The 16743-nt window shown below is 42.4% G+C and overlaps 1 protein-coding gene across 1 annotated transcript in view; it reads right to left on the bottom strand.

Moving 5' to 3' along the window:
* Positions 1 to 16743, bottom strand: part of SAMD12 (sterile alpha motif domain containing 12) — a 175200-nt gene that overhangs the window by 9846 nt on the left and 148611 nt on the right. The gene's annotated exons all lie outside the window — the stretch shown is intronic.

The raw sequence follows: 16743 nt of genomic DNA, 5'->3' as shown, positions 1-16743 counted from the left end.
CTGAAGGGGATTTGTGCTCCTTGTTCTGCCTTTCTGAAGAGGAGATGAGTGCCTGTGCAGAACTGCTCACACTGAAGCACAGTCAGTTGTTAATTCAGTGTGTAGCACATAAATGCCTGTAAACCCATCACAGGCTCAAGCTTCTGGGGCTGAGGAGCCATGCAGAGACAAGCTCACCATATTATTTCATGGAATCACAGAATCATTTAGGTTGGAAAAGGCCTTTATGATCATTGAGTCGAGGTGTTAACCCATCACTGCCAAGGCCACCACTCAAATGTTTTGGGATGAAGCTTTGTCCATCCCCCAGCCCTCACCCATCGCCTGTTTTACAGACCAGATCTCTGACCACAGCAGTGCTGGGATGGGACTCATCAGGATGGCTTTGCACCTTTTCCAGCTGACATCCTGCTGAGTTCATGAATGCATGTATCTGTAGGTGTGGGAAGAGCTGCACTGTTGGGGTTTTGGGCCAGGTTCCTGACTGTGAAGCTAACAGGATACTGATGCTGCCAAGGCAGCATTTACATCAGCTGAAACTCAGGCTGGCAGTGGATTCCTGCTTCTCACTCCTTCAAAATCATTCCTGGTAGGCTCTTCTCAGATGCAACTGACTGCATCCCCCAAGACAGAAAGAAAGCAATGGTGACATAAACAATTTTGAAGACAAAGGGCAAATCTATGGGGAGGTTTTAAAATTGGAGAGCAGCAAACAGGTACTTAATCTCAAAAGTATTTTATTTCAGGTGAATTAGAGGGTGTCTCCCATCTGTGTAGCATCAGTGGAGATAAGCCTGTCTCACAAAGACCTGTCTCTCTCTCTTTGAGCTCATCTGCTGCAAAGAAAGGAAAATTTCAAAAGCTCTCCCAAGCAGTGGAAAATACCTTCCTTAGCCACAGAGCTGGAGGCCTAAAATAAAATGGGCAAACTGGCTAATTATATCAGGTCAGGCCTCAGGACTGCACTCGTGCTGAAATTCCCCAATCATCCCCATTGTCTCAGTCATTAGCTTGTCCTTGTACTTCAGTTTGAAATGAGCCAGCTGGCCCTTCAGACAGAAACCCATGAATGAGCAGAAATGCAACTGATGCCAACCTGAGCTCCATCCACCCCACAGAGGGAGCACAACCACTTTGAGCCATCAGAGGCTCTGGACACAACTGCCAACATTGAGCAAGCAGACAGTAGTAGCTCTGTCAAGCTCTGCATTTAGAGCAAGCAAACTCAGGCTTTAGTGGTCATCTAGCCTGTTTCTTCTCACTTTGTCTTTTGAGGACAGGGTTTTAGAAGCACTTATTCTTCCTCATTACCTGCATCATTTTTCGTGCCCAGCTGGAGGGTCCTCTAAGGACCCTGGTTTTGTAACAGTTCATATCCAGTGTTTACTGAAAGTAAAGATCTTATAAAAGGTACCACAAATGAGCAATTGCCTTTGAAAACCCAGCCTGAGACAGTAAACAAAGACAGCCCTTTGCAGGGGGTGTATATGCTTACCAACACAACAGTGAACAGATCTAATCTCACATGACATTTTCAAGAAGCTGATGCAGAAAAACAACAATCATTTCAAAGCCAGAGATGTATTTCAGTTTTTGAGTATCTGTACTGTGTGATTTTTGTCTGCGAAAGGGACACATTTTAGATTCATTTTGAACACATGTTAATTCAACTCAACCTAGAGGTATTACCTATTTGCCACATTTCCATAATTGAGGGATTCTGATAAAGAAAACAAGCATCCATTATCTTTGCTAGGTTTACTCTCCTGGAACTAATTTTATACTAAATTTCTAAAGTCAGCACATTTCAAACACAGGATTATAATGAAAAATGTCTATTTCCAAACATCTTTCTACCATCTATTCCTTGGAGTCTGTGAAAAACTGCATTTGGCTTCATTTAGAAATATTTTTTCTGTGTTAGAAAGGACATAGGTATTTCACTTCATGTGTCTCATGTCACTTGAGACATTTTAATATGCTGTACATTACTGCAGACTTGTTGCATCTTGCTATTAACTAATTAGAGTTCATAAAACTGTCCAATTATTGGGGATGGGAGGGACCTTGAAAATCACCTAGCTCCACCTCCCCTGCCATGGGCAGGGAGCCTTCCACTGGACCAGGCTGCTCAGAGCCCCATCCAGCCTGGCCTTGGACCCTGCCACGGATGGGGCATCCACAGCTTCTCTGGGCAACCCTGCCAGGGCCTCACCCCCCTCACAGTACAGAACATCCTCCTAAAACCTTATCTAAACCTTTCAGTGGAAGGCTCCTTGTCCTGTCACACCATTGTGGAAATTCTCTCTCTAGGCTCACTGCAGCCCCCTTTAAGGCAAGGGGAAGGTGCTATAAGGTCTCCCTGGAGCCTCTTCTTTGCCAGGTTGAACAGCCCCAGCTCAGCCTGTCTGCATGGGAAGGTGTTTCAGCCCCATGATAATTGAGTGATTCTGGACTCCTCTGAACTCATTCCAACAGGTCCATGTCCTTCTTGTACTGGGGACTCCACAGCTGGGCACAGCACAGATGGTGTGTGTGTCCAGTCTGGGGCCCCCAACAGATACCATTACCATTGAAGAGTTCTGGACACTGATAAAAGAAAATGCCTGGCAGCCCACTCACAGATTTACCCCTTTTCTTTACTCTGCATTGAATTGTTATTAGCACTGAGGTGTGAGAGAAGGAGGTGTCTCTCTAAGGCTCATGGCAGTTCGTGTAAAAAGAACTTTCCTTCTTGGGGAGCTGCTGATCCCAGTCAGCCACCAGGGTGGAAGGAGAACTGGCAGGGGCTGGGAAGGGCTGCCATGGGGCAGCCTTGGCAGGAACAGGAACCACTTTCCCCTGTACTTTGCCAATGAAGTTGTACCTGCATTTGGTTTCAGTCTATGACAAAGCCATCCCATTCCTGCAGTGGGTGAAGAACAGCAGTTCTGGTTCTTTTAACCTGCAGGTGAAGGCAGCTGCTGCTGCACATCCTCCTTTCATAACAGGTCGCTGATAACCAGAGTCAACAGTGCCAGAGACCCAAGGTTGCCTCAAACCATTGCCTGTGTGGAGCCAGCTGGAGCCAGCAGCCAGAGGGTGGCAAAGCACGGCCCCAGCCTGCTCCATCCACCCCCACCCCTGCTGTCATCCAGCACAGGCTGCAGGTCAAGCCTTAGGGCTCAGAGAGTGCCACAGCCCTGCAGCCTCTGCTAAACAGGGGCACTTTAATCTAGGGACTGTGCAACACCCAGCAGGCAAGAGAATACAAACACGTGGATGCTTTTTGATAAAAGTGCCAATTTTGTTTTGATTCCCAACCAATTATGTCTTGGTCTGACTTGCCTGACTTTCCCCTCATTACTAAAAACTAGTAGCTGATACAGTCTTGAAGGTAATTTAATGTTGTCAAATGCAGTTGTCAAATGGTGGGAAAATACCAAGGAGGAAGGGAAGGAAGTATCTTCTTACTCTGATTTTTTAATTTGGTTGCCAAGCAAGAAACCAAGATTTTGAATTTGGAGTACCTTTGACAGAAAAAGTGGGTCTGTGAGCACAACACCTAGAGCATCTGACATAGTAATCCTAATCCCAAGCATTTGATATTCTTTAATGAGTCCATGCAAAATAACTGTAAAAGCCAAAAATACATAGAATCAAATGTTGTCTTCCCTACACACCTACTTTTCAGGGGACAGTTAAGACATGTTTGTCATTAACTATAAAACCCAACCAGGAAACAAGACATTTTTTGTTGAAATGATCGGGGACATCGATGTATCATCACAAGACTCCAAGAGCAGAGTCCTTAAAACAAACAGCAGCTGACATATAAATTGCTATTTCTGCAAGGATAAATTCAAGGTTTCTTTTTCTTCTTCTGGACAACTTGCTCCCATAAGCAGGTACTCTTAATCCTCCTGGATAGAGCTTTAATATCTGTTGATACCATCACCATAAATACGCTCCTGAATAAATATTCCTGCATGAGATCTGGGGAAGAGAATGGCATTACAAGCAATAAACTCCTTGGTGTTATTTATGTATTGCTGCACTGCTCACTGAGTGTCCAGGGCCCAGACAAGGGCTTGGAGGGGGCAGCTGGAGCACAGCTTAGCACAGCCTGCATGGTGAGTACGAGGGTGTGTGGGATCCTGGCTCACTTCCAGATGTGCTGTCCAGATCAACAGCACATCTCAGCTCAAGAAAGCTTCAGGGAGCCTTCCAAGGCAGTTTAGACAGGATGCTCAGAGCTTTAAGACAGATGATGAACATTCAACAAGGTCAGGCAAATCCCATCCTCTGTGCTGTGTCTCAAGAGGTAACTCCCTTCCTGCCTGTGATGCTGGGCTCTCCAGCCTGCATCAGGCACTTCTGAGATGGAACATTTCTGGGAGAATGGATGTCGTGGCAGATGCTCTCAGCAGGTAACCTTCTGAAAAGACAATTAGTCAGAGGTTATTGCAGCTGCTCTGTTGAAAATGTAGTTGTCCAAAATGTGTTTTGCTAAGCTATTCAAAGCCATCAAATAGTCAGCCAAAAGTCCCTTCATGAGTCACACACAACCCCAGCTTCCTTACCAAAGCAAATCTCTCATCACCTTTACTAGGTTAAACAAAATGAGGACACATGTTGATTCTGTGTACAGATGATTTATGCAGGAATTTTGGTTCTTTGCCCTTTCCTTCAAAAATCAGAGTTCTTGGTGGACAACTCTCTAAAGTGCTTGAGCTCACACTCTAGCCTTGTTTTGAAAAGTATCTTTAAAGACTTTTACATCTTCTGAATTTGATTTTACAGTGTAATCTGAAAACCTTGGGACAAAAATCTGTCCCAACAAATTATGTCCTTTCTATGCCTGTGCCTAACCAGCCCAGCTTGTGAAAATTTGCCAAGCTTAGAAGTTTGGTTCAAAAATCAGGAAAAATCCCAGGAGAGAGTCTTTCTTCTTTCAAAGTGGTTCATTCATCTCAACTCAAGATGCTTCATACACCCCACCACCCACCTGCTGCTGCAAACATTCAAAGAAAACAGAAAAGCACTTGCATTCAACAGATTATGATGATATCCTTGAACTAACAAGCAGTTAAAATATTTTGAAAAATTATATGCAACTGCTTCCTTAATGCTTATGGGCTCTTTCAAAGAAGTCTCTTGATCTACTGCACACCTCCCTATCTATCACTGTGAACAGTGAACTGGCTGTCCTGAAGCATTCTGCCCAAGAAACTCAAATTGTAGCAAGCAAAGATTTAAAGGAATGTGATGCCTAAGGAGTCCAATAGTCTTATCTGGTGTTGTCTGAAACTGAAAATGCATATGAGATTGCTGACTTTGTGCCTTATCATGCATCTCTCTCACTGCCTGGCTGTAATCAGTTCTTGGTCTCCCAAGTTGTGCTGGGGTGCTCTGCAGGAAGTGACAAGGCTGTCCCAGAAGAATGGCACTCCCAGGCTGTGGCTCTGTGCAGCCATGGGCACTGCTCTGTGAGCCTTTGAACATCTGCTGCTTTCCCCTCCAGAGACTGGGCTTTAAAATGAACAGCCAGGAACTGCACAGACTCAGGGAACTCAAAGAAGACACAGCCTTTAGTGGTATCTTCAGTATGCATGTAAGGTGCTTAACCACAGAGCCCCCAGTGGTTTGGTGGCTGCCCTGATCACCAGCTGGAGCCTGTATTTGCATTTATTCTGCAGATTCTACAGCTCACTTTCAAGTCTACCCTGCTCAGATGCATGCAGCAGCATTTGGGAATTATTCTGTGCATTATTAGTTCTGTGCATTATATCATCCTATTACTTGATTTAGGATTCTCAATGAAATATACATTAAGAAACACAATCAGATGAAACCAAAGATTTCACTGGAAAAATGGAAGTATTATAGCAAAAGGGTTTGGAAACTTTCTGGAGCTACAACTCCCTCACTGGTTATGCAGAGCTTATGTAGGATTAATAGGTGGAACAAACTATCCACCTTTAGGGAGATATTCACTGTGAGATTCCCTGAAATGAAAATTTCCTTTCTGTGACTAACCAAGCAAAAAGGGAAATTATACCTACAAAAACCACCAAAGGACTGCACACGTGCACACACACATTTACCACACAATACAACAAAACTGCCTCATGAAACCTACAAAACCAGTCCCCACTCTTTAGTTAGCTGAACAAGTAAATTTGTTTAGCTTTTTGCAGGAATTAATCAATATATACCCTTTACCTGTATTATCACATTGTGTTATCACTGTTTTCTCCAGGACCCTTGCACTGTTCTGAGCACCAGACAGACAGAATGCAGACAAAGAGCATTTTGGTACCATTTGGTGCTTGCTTTACTCTTGCAGTTCAGCATGTGTCCCACCATCTCATTTAATGCACAATGTCCAACCTCCATCTGGAAAATAATTACTGCTATTCCCATGGACACAGTGTCTAAACATGTCACCAAAAAAGGCCTGAATTTCAAAATACCTCAGTGAGAAGACATGGCCTTATTTTACAGCTCCTAGTTCAGTACAAAGAGAGTTACAAGGCTGCACTGGTGCTGTCTGCCCAGCTCCTGTCTCCAGCAACAAGTGCTTCAGGCTGTCAGAGCCATGTGGGGCTCCTGAGGAGCTTCTGGAATACATACTCCAGAACACCAATGATGCCTCTCCTAATCTGGCCCAAAGCCTGATTTTATCTCAAAACAGTACTTTACTGATTGTCATCTGAAAGTGAAGTTGCTGGACCTTCAATGTTAAGAATCCATCATGAACCTCCACAACCACTGGGTTGTACAGGGCCATGTATCTTATCAATCTGATTGTGAGCAAGTCTTGCCAGGCATCCTCAGAAAGGTCTACACAACAATTAGCATGTTGCAAATGCCACTACTGTTTTAAAAACAAAATCAAATAGAAGGCACCTGGTCTCCTTCTCCCAGCTGCAGGACCAAGCTCAGGGAGAGCTGCAGTGAGGGCAGGTTCTATCCAAGACAGGGATCCTCTTCTACCCCATGACTGATGCTGTGTCAAGGCAACAGAGAGGGCTCTCCCTCTGCACACTGGGCTTCATCTCTCTGTCTAAACAGCTGGAAAGTGAACTACAGTGATCAAAATGAGTTACCACATTTGAAGAGTCCCCTAGGTGATTACTAAGACTGTATCTAGATGTATTCCCAAAGGAGATCCTAAATACTAGTAAGGCTGCCTTGGCAGAAGGGCTTGATAAACAAAGGATGGGCAGTTTGCATCAAAGAGGTTCTCAAGTCATGCATGAAGTCTAAGTACTGAAATTATGTAGGCTGTACTGACCACAGAGCCAAGCAGAGAAGTGACTCATGGAAACCTGACAGGTATAAAACAAAGCTATTCCATGTTCAGAGTGCATGAGCTATTCAGTCTTTCAGGGTTTTGGGGAGTTCCTGTTCAGCACAGGGATTATTTGACTGGCTGCAAGTTGTGCTTCACTCTGATTTGCCCATTTCCTATCATTTTAATTTGGAGGCTATCCAAAGCACCTGCATATTCTCCTGTCTCTTTTTGAATCCTGAACATGTTCCTGAAAAGAAGATTGCACAGAAATGGATACAAATGGTGACAGACCACACCATATGCTGTGGAGATGATGCTCTGTGTGGTTGCTGCCATCCCAAGCAAAATGCTGTGTAATCTGTCCCTTTGCCAAACAAAGTGGTGTCAACCATGTCCTGTGGGACAGTTTGCAGGACCTGCTGGAATTCTCCACACTGCCCTGTCTGCCTTCCCAAGGAAGCCCAGGCCCAGGAAGATGATCACTCCCCATCCTCACCCTCATGGGCCACCATCACTGGCCAGGCTGGCATCCAGTGCCCAGGGCTGGGACATGCTCTCAGGTGCTGCAGCAGAGCATGCCCAGTGTAAATCAAGGATGGGACCAATGTACTTGGTGGCAGAAAATAATTCAACTCCAGGTAGAAACAGACCTTTAGATGCCAGACAGAAGGGCACTGCTACACTTTAAAGATAATGGTTTGGGGTTAAATGTCGTATCAGGAAAAAGACTTTCATTCCTCATTCGGATTCTTTGCTTGTAGAACATAACAGTACTCACTGATAGATGCAAGAAAGTGAAATATGCAGCAGAGCAGCATCTCAGTGGTTAAGATAAAGGCCTTATCTGCCATATCACAGATCACTAGACTGCCCTTTGCTGTCTAGTTAAATAAATACGTAATTGTTCTGCACAAACTGGAATGGCATAAAAAAAAGACACACAGCATATCTCTCTGCCACCTGGAAGCTTGTCTTTAAGGTTAGAGATGTAAATAAATAAAGCTTGTGTGTTTTTCTGAGATGATTCACTTTAACTTCTGCAGATAGTCTGATTAAAGCCAGCTGGGTACTTCCATGCAGAATTGCAGACTGGAACCCCAGATAAATACAAAACACAGACAGGACTGGGATGGGAGAGTCCATCCCTGCCTGTGCTGAGCTATGAGAAGCAATTTGCTGTGCAGAGCACCAGCTCACTTGGCTCTGAAGTTTGTGTGGTGGCTGAACAAACTCATTCCACCTGTCCTAGAGAGGCAACCAGCCTACACTGTTATCTGAGCTTCTTCCACAAGCAGTGGAGAAAGACAGGGCCCTTCCTAGAGTGACCCACCTACCTACTTGTCATATTGGATAAACGACTCCTTGGCAGCTCCTCTCTTCTCTGATTACCTAGAAAGCTGAATGATGAGCTCAGAGTAGTTATCCACCAATTTAATGGCAAACAAGAGGTGACAGAATTTGCAACTTCATGCCCAATTTGACTGCTACAATTTCCAATTAGCATGTGAAGTGTAGGTACCACAATGTTCAGGATTAGCATGTTTCATGCTTACATTTCTACTGATATCAAGAATAATATAGATTCTGGTGAGGGATAAGAGCCCTAAATTCCTTTGAGGCCTTGGATATTGGAATTTGACAAGGAAATTACACACCAAATAATCTTCTTAAAAATTCATACACATAACTGAGATAATGAGATGTTTCCTGCAAAAAATCCACAAAGTACTAAAGTTTTGTAGAGGAATTATTTACTCAGCACTATTGGTATCATTTTGTAGCCAGATAATTTATTGTGCCTATGCTGCCAAATTGTTTCGATTTGCCACTGATTTCTTTTCATTTCCACTTCAAATATATGAACAAATGAAGAGAAATTCACATAAGTAAATAAAATTGAGTAAACAGAAATAGTGGTTTGTTTGTTATTAAACACCTTTAATATTTTAGCTGTGGTAGGAAATTAGGTTGGCAAGCACTTGTAACTGGAAAAGTTCTACCATTTTATCTCAGGCCAAACAGTTTATCACAATTCATGTGCAGACAAATTTTCGTGCCTCAGAAATCAGGGAAAAATATGTAATGGGCTGTGGTAGTTCTCCCTCAAGTGCCAGAACAGTAAGAATCCCAATTAAATTTTTGCTTTGAGGAAGGAAGACAGGAAGGAAGGATTTTTGCCACTGGAGCATAAAACAGATTTTGGCTAGAAAGAAGATGGACAAGATATTCAAAAACCCCCAAGTAATTTGCACACCAAAGTCTTATTAAAGCCAGCAAGACTTTGATTTCCAAGTTACTTGTGCAAATGTTCTCTGATGATGCCTACAAGTCTTTCAATATTTACCTTAAACAAGTGCTGACACATCATTCAAAAGCAGATCTGGGATAGCAACAAGTTTTGGTAACCCCTCAAGACATTTCTAAAGCCTCACCCACAGGAGACACAAAACTTCTGGCATGTCCATATGTCTGGAATTCTCAGTCTGCATCATGCATTTGTCTCTTTAGGGTAATTAAGGGCATGCCTCTGTGAGCACAGTAGATGTGCAGCAGAACAGCTGCTCTGCTGTGCCCTCTCCCCATGGCAAACAGGGCAGTGCACTGCCAGTGGAGAGGAGCAAGCACCACGTGCTCAGCATCCATGAGAGAATGGCCATCTCCAGTGCCTCACTGTCCCCTGGCTCAGGCAGCCACACTGTCAGGTTTGTTTCACAAGCCCAGCCACCATCACACACTGCCCAGTAAACACAAACAGAACATCTTTTGCTAAGCCATTTTTTAACTTGTTCTCCATCACCTCTAACACACACCCTTCAAGGATTTTTTATTTGGTGCTCATCCCCACTAAGGCTGGACAAGGCTGGGTGAATCATGAAGAAATAGAGGCTGGGACTGGTTGGCTAAGAGTTCAGCTAGGAGGATCCATGCCTTAGGTTCCTGAAGAGCCACTACTTACACACTGCACACATAAAATGCCTAAAGGGACATAAAAAGGAAGCTGTGATGTTGCAGAGACTGCAAAACTGAACAGAAAACTTATCAGAAAACCAGTGTGAGATGTTCAGGAACAGCCAGTTTGCCCCACTAATAAAAGAGTTTTTCTGGAAAAGTCTCAGATTTGAGGATTCTGGAATTTGGTCCTGAAGGGTATGGGAACTGGGAGAGCTGTAAATGTGTTAAATGTCAACTTCTTAATGAGACTGTCATTCAGCTTCTGCTTTCCATTCTGAGATTACAAAGAGAAATGATCTCACCTCACTAGGGTGTAACTACAACATGCTGCTGCAGCTCAGGTCTCCCTGTTTTTTCCAGTTTTCTCTGGTTAGAGAATGCCATGAGATTACTGTATCTGTGGCCTTTGTGGAGCATCCAGGAGACTCTCTGTGATCATTGGGCACTGCCTGCCAACAAGAACTTTTGTCTAACCTCCGGGCCCAGATTCCAAATGAGAAAGTCATCCTAATGTCTCAGGAAATTACATCTTCTGACATAGATAAAAGGTATTTATTTCTTCATTGCAAATGACAATTGTTCATTGCAATTACACAGACCAGGCCACTCCAGTAAGCACTTCTAAATCCCCTGCTACAAATCCACCCCAGCTTTTCCTCTTGCAGATACTAATTGCTTTATGTAGAAAGAAAAAAAAAAAAGCTTTTAAAAAAGCCTTTTTGCTTCTGATTCAGTCTTAAGAATTTCACCAGGAAATAACCTGTGAAATCACTGGTAAAGAGGTAAGATTTCTGAATCTGGCATTTAAAAAAGGTGATCCAATAGCTACCCTTCTCTCCTAGAAAACAAGTTTTTATGTGTGTTCTAGCTTTTCATGCTAAAGAACATGGTTTATGCAATGCCAAAACAGGGAATATCCCTACCTATGCAAACTCCTCATGGCATTTTGGTGTCTCTGCTGTTAAGAGTGTGCACATTCAGTGTTCCTTGGGGGTGCCTGATGGGAGTCATTCCGTTCACTGCTAAACCAGCTTTCTTTTTAATAACCTTAAAGCAATGGAAAGAGATTTGCCTGCCCTCTGTGGGCTAAAGACCATGGCTGTGCTTCCAGCATGCACACAATGCTGGGAGCACAGTTCCATGTGAAGAATCACTCAGTGGCAGAGACAGCTCTCCAGTCTTTCCTCCCCTTCCTCCACCGCCCTCCTGCTGGCCCAACGCTGCTGCACAATACAATGGACCTGTGAAATAAACCTATCAGAAAAGCTAGACCAAGGCTTTAAACCAATTTACTTCCCAGATCTGCCTCAGAGCTCCACCATGGCTCCAATGGTCCTGGCAGGGAGTGGGAGGAATGGCCAGGGCAGCAGCAGAGCCTCTGAGCCAGCCCTGCCACCGGAGTCTTCAGGACGTGGAGTCCTGGCTTGTGTCTCCCCAAATGCTGACTATGGTCTCTCAAAAACCATACATTTTTAACTAGATTTAGAAAGGTAATAAAAAATGAAGCCAGCAGGCTGCAAATGGATAGACTATGCTGAGGATAACAGGCACAGCTAATTCTGGTTTTAAATAACAATAGGGACAGCAGACCCACTGGCAACAGCCAGAGCATTTCTTCAAATTATGCATTCTCTGACTTTCCTTTTGCTACTGGAGGGCCCAACTCTGCAAACTATTTTTAGTAGTGTTACTTTGTCAATGCACAGCCATGAATTGGGGTCCCACTGTGCTATTCAAACACTTAAATAAAGGCTGGTTTCTGCCCAAAGACTCTGAAATCCAACTCACAAAAATCCCATAGGTTTAAATGGCAGAAAGAACTACACTAGCAGTACTTTGGTTTATTGTATTTTATTACTTATTTTACTAAATATTATTTACTTCGTTTGCAGCAGTTGGAGTAGAAAGGTGAAAAAAATGTTTCCAAGCAAAGACTGGAACAACTCTGCAGTGCTGCTGGTGAAATAACAAGCCTTTTCAATGAAAGAAACTGTAAGCATTGAACAGCCCAAAATGGCTTCTGCAGAGCCACAGCAGTATTATATGCAAATATGTAATTTAGTTGTTTTTATGTAACCTGGCTATTTTGTAACCACAGAAGTAGAGATTAGACAAATGGGGCATATGCCATTTCTAAAGAAACTATGTGGGAAAAATATGCACTGCAGTTACAGTCCTGATATTTAAAATTAGCTACTCAGAAAACACATTGCCAGCTAACAGCAAATTATTCAGTTTCATTAATGATACTGATTTGGAGTAGAATACACAGAAATGGAAGTCTATATACGTACATGACCTTAAAACAAATTTTAATGAACAGTGATTATCTTGCTTCTATCAAGTGCTGTTCATCCAGGTGTGCTTTACAAACCAACTGCACAACCACATTCTCATTTGCCCATGAACAAAAGAGTTCTCTGTGTCTATCACTAGACAGCCATCATCTCTGCTGTGACAGCATGAGGTGCTCAGAAGCATGCACAGCACTTTTAGAACACTTTTGCACAATAAATGCTAAATACAGACAGGTTCTGTGTCTAGAATCTAGACAGGCTACATGTCTACAGTATCTCTAGCTAAAATGTCACAAGAAACATATCTATATACACATATATATCACATAAAATCTACTGATCATGACTACATATATATAAAATAACCACAAGTGATTAGGACTAAATACCTACATTCTACAAATCCAGTAACTCATCCATACCCCCATGCCAAGATATCATTTGCAATGACCTTTAAAGAAGAGGACTCCTATTGCCAGGGCAGACTGCCTGCAGGACAAGTGACCAGGATATTAGCTCAGGACTGAGTGGCTAATATCTTTACACAACTCCAGTTCACCTACCAACATGAAAAACTGTTTTGAGACCATGTTTTTGCCCCCTATTCCGACACTCGGCTTCCAAAACATTTGCAGCAGCCTCTAAGAGGTTTTTGGAAAGCTTGATAACCTTTTCTGCTAAAACTAAGGAGTTCTGACAGCCAAAAGTTCAATTGGATTTCTCCAAATGGTCTTTAAAATCTGAGGTAGGGATCTGGATCAATTCTGAAACCAAAGCTCAGGAGAGAAGCACCACTAAAGGTCACAGCAGTTGATTGTTTAAAATATCTGTTCCCCATTACACAACATTAGTTACTTATATTATGTAAGACATGCAACTCAAAGTCTACCTACCACACTTGGTATTTTTGGGCTGCTGTACCAGCAAAGGTCTTGCAAATGAAAGTGTGGCCCAGATTCATTCAACTATTTTTAGATACCTCCTGCTGTTAACTATTTATGTCTGCAGACTGTCTACACAGTGCAGAGCCAGGCCCTGCCTCTGGTCCCCAGCACTAAACCTGATTGCTCTCAGGAGATTCTTATTGCTGGCTGCAGTGGGAACACCAAGAAATCTGGAACATACCTGCAGAGAGATGGAACCTCAAAATTTGATTTAGTGATGCAGAAGAGCAAGGTTTTCACTGAAAGCATAGTTTAGTTGGGGGGGATTTACAGTGATCATCTAATCCAATGGCTTTACCTGTCCAACCATAATCTCAGTTAACACTTGAGAAAATGAACTGTGAGCTGTGCTGCTCACAGCACATCTACAGAGCTGAGGGGGAAAAAGTAACAAAACTATTCCAGTTAACCAAGGCTCAATGCATGGATCTGAAGACACACAGAACAGATTTTTTTGAGTAACACAGTGCCATTCTTACATACTGATGTATAATAGCACACTCTAAGAATGTTTTATAGGAGTTATTGTGAGAGACAGAACTTGTTTGGGAACTTTGCCTTTTGAAGACCATGACAACCACTACAAAGGTGAAAAACTGTCTCCCTGAAATGGAGGTTTCTGATAGTAGCTTGCTTGGTGCTTGCATCCCTGCCTGGGAGCAGAATTACTGACATTGTTGGGAATGACCAAGACACCCTGCTTAAATACCAGTTATAATAAATCACTGCTAACTCTAGTGCTGGCTATAAATTGTGGTAACAATTTATTTGAGATTTTAATGACCAGACAAAGGATTTGGAAGACTGGAATAGAAGTTGTGCCCTGTTGACCAGTTTCCCCATTAATACCATACAGGTTCCTTGATTGCTGGACCTCTCTTTTCTCTACATAAAAATCTGTGGAGGTCTGATACCGGCTATCTGCCAGCAGTTACATGTCCGGTTATGACTGCACAGCGAATTACCTCATTCTAGTCTGACTGGTACTGATGGAGCTTTCTTAACCCAGAAGCACATCCATCCTAAACAGAGAGTAGCTCTCAATCCTCTTAGTTTTTTGGACTTTGTAGTATTGGACTCACAATCTCCCCATGTCATAGCACTTGCTTAATGTAAGGGACAAAATGAACACACAGAACTGTGTTTGTACTGATGCCTCAGGTTTTAGCTTTTATATTTTTCAGATTCTGTGCTGCTTTAGTGTGTGGGCCTGGGCTTCATATTAGGGGATAGTAAGCTCTCTTCACAAAATAGGGAGACAAAACAATTCCTTCTCAATTCCTGGCTGGGGACCCAAGGACAAATGACTTGGATCCTGAGAGCTCAACATAAACAATGTGGACTGAAGAGAGAAAAACAAGAAGGATGGGACTTCATGTGCTAAAGCTGTAATTGGACAATTAACTCCAATATGCAAATGGACCAGAACTTATAAAAGTGTGAGACTCTGTGACTGGTCATCCATTTTTTGTGACCATTTTGGGTTCATCTTGGCTGCAGCCCTGGCTGGGCTCTTGTGCTGCCCAAGGTATATCCATTGAGGCCTTCTATTAAATGCCTACTTTATTCTTTAGCTCAGTCTAGCCTCTGTTCTAGATCAGCCTTCACAAGGCATCAGTACACATGCAGACACTATGAATGAGGATAGAGCAAATTCTCCAGCAGCCCTGGGGGATCTAAAAGCATCCCCTGTAACTGTGCAGCATCAGAGAGCAGCAGAAGCTGGTTTCTTTCCCCATGTTACACATTTGGAACTGTCTGCAAACTTAATATTGAATGTGAAATCAAATTATGTAAACAGCCAATCTCATTCCAGTAGAAACATTAAATTCAATTCCAAGGTAGGATATCTAGACTGGGGAATATTCCTTTTGTACTTGTAGAGGTTTATTCCCTCAAACAAAGGTCTTTTTAATGCTGATGATTTGCCCAAATTTGAGTCACTGATGGCCAAGATGGAAGGTCCAGAAGAAGGACAAAAATAGCTCTGAACATGACATCTGGGCCTACGGCATGATGACTGCACTTTGTATAGACAATCAAATCTGCCTCTTATTGACACCTGTCTATCTGTCTGGATATCAAATTTTATCTTGTCTCTCTGTGTTGGCACTGATTACTGTGTACACCCACCTTGTCAGCAGATCCAAACAAAAATATTTTTTAACTGTTCCAGCTTATCCTTGGTGTGTCACGATGCATGCCAGACTTACCTCTGAAAGTCTGTATTTAAGTCCTTCTGTTTTGTCTGAGTAACACATAGGAAATTTGCTCTTTGATTTCAAGGTAAGTCTAAAATGGACTCACAGTAATACTTAATCAGGGATGATTTATTTAAAAGCATATTCTCATCTCCCTAACCAGCCTATGCAAGCTAAATGCTTTAAAAAAGTACTTTGGTTGTTACTAGTGCACCTGAAACCTACTGCCATTTTTTTTTAGGTTGTCTGCCACTTTTTCTCTTTAAAGCTAGTCTCAAAACAAAATCCAGCACAGGCACCCACAGAATGGTAGTGAAAAAGGATTTAATTTCTGATTTGCAGAGATGCTCAACTGTGTCAGCCTCCTTTAGTTTCAGGAGAGAGGAAGTGAAAAAAACAACCCCAAATGTAAAGGAGATCAAGCATAGCTGAATATAAATGTTAAAAAATAGACTGGTGACAACAGAGGTCCATCATTTATGTTTACCTAAAAACACACAAGTAGACAAATTAAGAAAATGTATGCTCTGAGTATACATTAATGTTGATATTGCACAGCTAAAAAGTAACTTCCCATTACACACTCCTTAAGCCACTACGAATTTGGGTGGCATCTGCATGCCAATGGAGGAATGAAGCAGTCAGTGATATGAATTGTTGTTAAAATTCTATTTAGTACAATTATATATTTATGCTAGCTGAAATTCTTTACGTCCACAGTCAGCTTTCAGCTCTAAAATCTAAGTCCCTGGGATACATACATAACTTACATTACACTGTAAGGCTATGGCTGTAAAAGAATATTAAGGAGGAACCCTTGCCAAAGTTATACTAAATAATTCCTTTCTAGTTAAGGTTAAAATTATGGCTAAGAGTGTAGAGGCTTGCTAATTCACTTTAAGGACTGGGAGATCCACTGCAAATTACTGAATTTTCCAACTAAGTGAGAAACACATTAAAAAAGCAAGTGTAATTTATCACAAAATGCACTTTGCTCATTTATTTTGACAACTGTTATTTAAATTATTTATGCCCTTCCATCATGTACTAGTAAATGTACTGTAGCCTGT

This window comes from Agelaius tricolor, unplaced genomic scaffold (genome assembly GCF_023055355.1).
Source record: "Agelaius tricolor isolate 1412-34295 unplaced genomic scaffold, bAgeTri1.0.p SCAF_2, whole genome shotgun sequence".
Classification (NCBI taxonomy): Eukaryota; Metazoa; Chordata; class Aves; order Passeriformes; family Icteridae; genus Agelaius; species Agelaius tricolor.
This window is presented reverse-complemented; position numbering and strand designations above follow the sequence as displayed.